Source organism: Myotis brandtii, unplaced genomic scaffold, assembly GCF_000412655.1.
Source record: "Myotis brandtii unplaced genomic scaffold, ASM41265v1 scaffold1557, whole genome shotgun sequence".
Lineage (NCBI taxonomy): Eukaryota > Metazoa > Chordata > Mammalia > Chiroptera > Vespertilionidae > Myotis > Myotis brandtii.
In genome coordinates this window covers 243568-250134 of record NW_005355651.1, presented here as the reverse complement: position 1 = coordinate 250134, position 6567 = coordinate 243568, and positions in this window count along the sequence as shown.

The following is a 6567-nucleotide window of genomic DNA, read 5'->3' as shown; positions in this document are numbered from 1 at the left end:
ACATCCCCCAAGGGGTCCCAGATTTCGAGAGGGCACAGGCCAGGCTAGGCTGAGGGACCCCCCCAGGCACAAATTTTGTGTACCGGGCCTCTAGTATATATATAAAAAAATGCCTTTCCAGGGCAGTGGCACAGTGCATAGAGGTGCCATATTTGGGCTCAGATTTGCTCCCCCTCTGGCACCTCTCACCTCGCTCGCCTGCAGCAAGGTTCTCAGCGGAGGCTGCCCCCCAGGAGACATTGGCATTGATATGGGGGTGCACTGGTATCCAGTGAGTAGAGGCCAGAGACACTGCTGAACACCCTACCATGCACAGGACGTCCCCACAGATAAAACCTGTGAATAAAGACACTGACTCCCCATTCACAGCGCAGAACCCCTGGGTGGGCCCACAGTGTCAATAGTGCCAAGGGTGGGAGACCCTGACCTGGGGTCCTCGTGCTCCGATGTGGGAAGTGTGTTCATAAACTAAAAGAAGGAATAAGAGGAGATGCAGTGGAGCCAGGACGAAGCTAAAGAGACTTGTCACCAAATACGGATCCTCAGCCAAGAGGAGCTGCAGGCTGAGCTGTAGGCTCCCAGCAGCCGGGTTCAAAGGGAAACCTTCAAAGGGAAACCTACTAAGTAAGTGACGGACTAACTGGTGGGTGGGACTGGGTGGGCCCAGGGAGAGGAGGAAGTGCCCGGCGGGACCCAGCACCAGCCGGCCCCTGGCCAGGGCGCCACATACGGGAAGTGCTTTGGAAATGGGGTACAAGGACTGGCCTCTGAGATGTGAAGGCTGTAACGTAAGGAGGGGAGATGCACAGACTGCCATAGAGAGCAAGAGCCGTCATGGGAAGCCTGCATTTCCACGGCGGCCGCTCCACAGCCCCTGGCCAGCCCTCCATCCTGCTCAGTGCCCGGGAGGCAGGCCTCTAGGCACGGTGGGCGGTGGTATTTGAACAAGGGGAGGTGTCGGCACGGCCACAGCCGTCCCCCTACCCGGCCAGAGGTGGGCTTGGCTGTATTCCTCGACCAAGTCCCCAGCTCCTGGCAGGTCTCCTTCACCTAGTCTTTAACCAAAGCACCATCATTCCAGGGTGGTGACCCCTCTCCTTGGCCAGCCCAGGTTTGACCCTGACCCTTGAGTTCGGTCCCTGTTTTCTGCCCGGCCCCTGACTGATGCACCAGGTCAAGTGAATCTGTCACCAGCCGTGAGGGAAGACTGGGACTGTCACTGTCGGGAAGAGGGGTCGTCAAAGTCTGAAGCCCAGAGAGAGAGACCTGAGGCAGCGACCCAGGCAACACCCAGGCACTGCCCGGGGTGAGGGCCCGTAGCGGGGATCTGGGCGTTGTTCCTGGCGCCACGACCTGCAGGATGCGGAGGGGAGCAGCGCCCAGGTGGCTGGTTCCACCAGCTTCGCCCTGAGAGTCGCATTCGCATCCCTTTGCTTTGGCCGTGGAGTGCGCTGTCTGCGGGGAGAGGGCGCTGGGAGGCGAGTCCTCGTCTGGTACTCCTGCCGGCAACATTCTCCTGGTTCACCAACACGTTACCTGCCCATCTCCTGCCTCCGCAGCTTCAGGGGGGGGTGTGCACCTGCAGCTGGGGCACCACCACGGGACCTGCAGGCTCAGAGTCGTGGTGGGTTTGACACGGAGGAGCCCACGGGAGTGGGTCCAATGGTGCCGACTCCGCAGAAACACTGTAATCGGTGTGAGAGCAGGGACGCCTTCTTCCCCTCACGTCCCTCCCCTAAGTCCCCTTTGCGGACTCTGCTGGTTGGCTCCCCAGCGCCCACCCTCTTCCTTCCTCACGAAACACCGCCCAGCTCCTTCCCCCTCCCCCTTCCACGCCCCCCACCCCCATTCTGGCTCCCAGATGTGCACAGATGTGCACTGGATGGAACTTGCAGCAGCTCTTCCCTCCTGATAAAGAGGGACCAACCAGCCGCTGGGCTGTGCCCTCTGCCGCCCACCATGGGGGGGAGGTGGCTGCCTCTGTCAGCCACGCTGGAAGTCCCGGGCTGAGCCCCAAAGACGCTCAGGTTCTTGGGGCTCCTTGAGCGGCTGACCAGCCCCGACTGTGGGCTCAGCTCCTTTCGAACCAGAGATAGGAAAACCTCTTCAGTTCAGCGTCTAACATGGAGTCTCGAGTACAGAAGCCACATGCAGTCTTAGCTGACACCCCGCCTCAAGCTCAGGGGCTGGCAGGCCCCGCTCTCATTCTGCTTCAACGCAGCACGGGGAACCCCGAAGCCAGCCTGCTGGGTTCCGTGGGAGGAAACAGGTTGTGATGAAGATACGCGACCTGGAGCTGGCGAAGGGGTCGTGTGAGGCCAAAAACGAGGCCTTATCATGAAATGATGGAGAGTTGCCATCTCCTCTCAGACAGAACGAGGCCACCAATCAGAAAACAGGGATGCAGATAAGCCCATTAAAAATACTCCAATAAAATTCCAGGAAATGGTTCTTTTGAAACATGGGACCGGTGCCAGAGGGGAGAGAGGAAGCTTAAATCTCTCAAAACAATTTCATGGGTTTCGGCGCTGCAAAAGCATTGTGAGAAATGATATGGAATTATTGTGACAATTTAAATTCTCCCCCCTTTACTGTGCATTTCATAGCTGAACGGTAAAAAGTCTGCATATAATTAATAGATGACCTGGACTGCAAGAGGCAGAGCTGCTGCAAGGGCCAAAGCAAAGAATGCACCATGTCTATGCCATGAAGCCATGGGGTGAGGAGACGGTGAGTTCTCTCTGGGAAAAGGAACTGTGTTCTTATACTAAAAATTTGCAGGTTTTACCCAAGTAAAAAGCAGCTTTAGAATTAATATTAAGCTTCAAATTCTAAAAGCATCAGTTTAAATTGATTAAACACTAGAAAATGGCCTCCTGGTTTAGAAGAAAAAAGATTTCCAGAAGAAATGCAATTGGAAAAATCACTCACGTCCCTTTGTCCCTTCGGATAAACCAGGAAGGACACGGAGGCGTGTCTCCAACTCCCTGTGCCCCCGGGCTCCCCCGGAACAAGCCGGGGCCTGGCTGGAGCCTCAGCCTCCGCAGCGATGAGCCAAGCAGCAGGCTGTGCCCGGGAGGAAGAGGAGGGTCACAGGCACTTCTATCGTTTAAGTGACAAAAACCCACTTTAAACGTTTCTGTTGTCACATCCAGGCAGGTCAGGCTTTGCCGCTATTACTTCTCTATTTGGTGCCTGAAATCCCTTGGGGCCCAGTTTCTGGGGTCAGAAGGTTTTGCATGTTCTCAAGTTCTCTGTTAAAATAGAAATAGTTTCGCCCTGGCTGGTGTGGCTCAGCCGGTTGGAACATAATCCTGTACATCAAAATGTGGCCGATTCAATTCCCCGGCTGAACTTAAAACCTCGTTCAGTGTAATGCTGGACAAATAAGTTACTTATTTTTTCCTACATACCCAGGTTGTGGGTTCAATCCCCACTCCAGTCAGGGAGCATGTAGGAGGCAGTGGATCCATGTTCCTCTCACATCCATCTCTCTCTCTCTCTCTCTCTCTCTCTCTCTCTCTCTCTCTTCCCTATGCCCTCACCCTTCCCCCTTCCACTCTCTCTAAAAACATCAATGGAAAAAAATATCCTTGGGTGAGTATTAACAGCAACAACAACAAAAAAGCAAAGCCCTCTCTGACTTCGATTGGTAGGGAAAGCAGATCCTAAGGGTCTTTCGTAAAAGCGCAGGGTCCTCGCCGGCCGGTAGCTCAGTGGTTGAGCTTGGACCTATGAACCAGGAGGTCCGGGTTCGATTCCCGCTCTGGGCACAGGCCCGGTTGCCGGCTCGATCCCCAGTGGGGGCGTGCAGGAGGCAGCCAATCCATGATTCTCTCATCATTGATGCTTCTATCTCTCTCTCCCTTCCACTCTGAAATCCATAAAAATATATTTCTTATAAAAAGTGAAGTGTCCTCACACGAACTTTAGAAAAACGGGGGGAGAACTGCATGCACGTCCGTCCTGTTTCGTGATAAGGAATTTGAGGGTCGAATAAGTAATGTAGTTGTTCAGTTTTACAGTGAATGAGTATTTAGGTTCCAGGAAGCTGATATGATCCCGGCCCGTGTGGCTCAGTGGTTGAGCGTCGGCCTATGAACCAGGAGGTCAGGGTTCGATTCCCAGTCAGGGCACAGGCCTGGGTTGTGGGCTCCATCCCCAGTGTGGGGCGTGCAGGAGGCAGCCGATCCATGACTCTCTCTCTCATCATTGATGTTTCTCTCTCTCCCTCTCCCTCTCTAAAAGCAATAAAAACATATTTAATAAGTGAAGGAAGCCAGAGGAGCCATTGGGAGGATGGAGAGACCTGGAGGGAGAACAGGGGGTTCATCCTTGCCCGCCTGGGGCAGGAACGGCGCGGCGCAGCCGGGATCGGCGTGAGGACCAGAGAGAACCAAACAAGAGCTCCAGAGAGTTCCCCAGGTCCTCCAAGCAGCAGACGGATGACAGGATGGAACAGGCAAGTGCTGCCTGGAGAGAAATGCCATGTGAGAGGAGGTGGGACGGAGCCAGCGAAGACGGAGTCACGGGCTCATGCAAGTCTAAACGCAAGCAGAGAAGCGAGCCAGAGACGCTGCACGGAAGGGCCCGAGACATGGGTAGAGCCCAACGCGGGGCAGCAAGGCCGCCAGGAAGTCCCGGCCTACGTTGGCCATGGCCTGAGCCCCTGGCTCCATGAACAGGTCTGCCTCAGTAGTCCCCTCTCCCCACCCCATACTCCCACCCAGGGGAGCAGGGCCTTCGTCAAAGATGCCAGGCATCTCAAAGCCACCAGCGTGGCCCAGGATCCATGAGAGAGAGTCACCCCATAGAAGGTCTGGAAGGCACGTTTCCCTGGCCATTTACCCCGTCGCACAGTGTCTCTGCAAGTTATAAAGAAACAGCCCCTTTATTCTCGGCGTTTCACAGGGAGAAGGTGCGACTGGTCACCTGTGCCATCGCTGGCCTGCCCCGTCCCTGTGCAAACACCGCGTGTGCTTTTTCTCTTGTGGTCCCCACAGCAGCCTGTGCAATGATGTCCTTACTCTCACCTCACAGGTGAGGAATCCCAGGCCCCTGCAAACGTCCTGCACACAGAGCGGCCAGGACGGGCTCAGGGGAGGCCATGGCTGCTGGTGGCTGAGCCGGTCGCAGCCCCAGCCCAGACTGGCCGCCGACGCCGGGCAGCACGCAAAGCTGATGATTCCGTGTTTTGCTCAGATCGTGTTGGAGCCGCTGGAAAGGCATCAAAATAGAAAGGGCTGGCGCTAAGCCTTCTCTCAGGAAACGGTGTCAGTCACACCGATAGAATTCAGCGATAGGAGACGCCAGAAATGCGAGGAATGCTTCGCTCGCTTCCCCAGGGGCGATCGCACGCAGGTGTGCCTGTTTACTGCTTGTTCATAAATAGAAATACGTGAGATTCATGAGGCTGCCGTGGGAGAGGATGAGGCAGGTTCCTCTCTACAATTAAAAAAAAAAAAAGCAGAAAGGAGCCAAGTGTTTGCAGAAGACACCTAGATTTCTGCTGACGCCCAAGATATAGTAACAGGGACGATATTGGCCCTCCCACCAGAAACTAAGAAAACACTACGAAACCGTGTTTTTGGATATTGGGTTCCGACAACGCAGGACCACGCTCCCTGAGGGAGGGGACGCACGTGAGGCGAGTCCTACATGTGCCCCAGACTCTGCCTCGGAGAGCGACCCCGGTGGAGCCCGGAGTCAGCCTGGGTTGAGGAGCTGGCGCTGGGGAGGTGGAGGCAGGTGGAATTCCCAGAGCAGAACGCTGAGGAGAGGGGAGCCCATGGAGAAAACCCCGGGAGTCTGCAGCGTGCCCGCAAACCCCCAGCTTAGCAATGGCCGGCGGATGTGGGGCGGGGGGGGGGGTACCTGAGAGGAGCAAGTGCTGGAGCTCAGTGGTTCCGTTTCCACAAACCAGAGGGGAATGCGCCTGGTTTAGGGGCACTGGGGGGAGTTCTCAGAAGGCTGCTGCCGCAGGAGAGGGCAAAACAAGCTACAACTAAAGGCTGCTCCTTTAAAAGCTTAAACGTTTAGCAGCAAGCCTCGAAGGAATCAGACTGTTTTCATCACTTCGTCCCAATAAAACTCAAGGATGTTTATGAGAATTTAAAATAATAGCCAGCACTCCAACAAAGTGAATTCATAATGAATGTCATCCGATCAGATATTACCAGGTATTCCAAGAAGCAGGAAGAGATGGCAATCCATGAGAAAGAGAAAAACCAATCAACAGAAACAGATCAAGAGATGAAGGGTATACAAATGACAGCACCAGCAGGCAAGGCTATCACACTGTTGTTGTAGCTATACCAGTGCACGAATTAGTGCATGGTGGGGTCCGGCCGGCCCACCCCGATCAGGGACAATCGGGGCCAGCTGGCTGGGGGGAGGGGACACGAGAGATTGGCCACCAGCCCTCCCTGATCTGGGAGAGGGAGGGGTGATCAGGGCAGGGCCACCTGGGGGGAGGGGCCACAGGAGGTTGGCCGGCCCCACCCCCATCAGGCTGGTTGGCCGGCCGCAGTGCGTGTCATAGTGACCAGTCATTCTGGTCATTCGGCT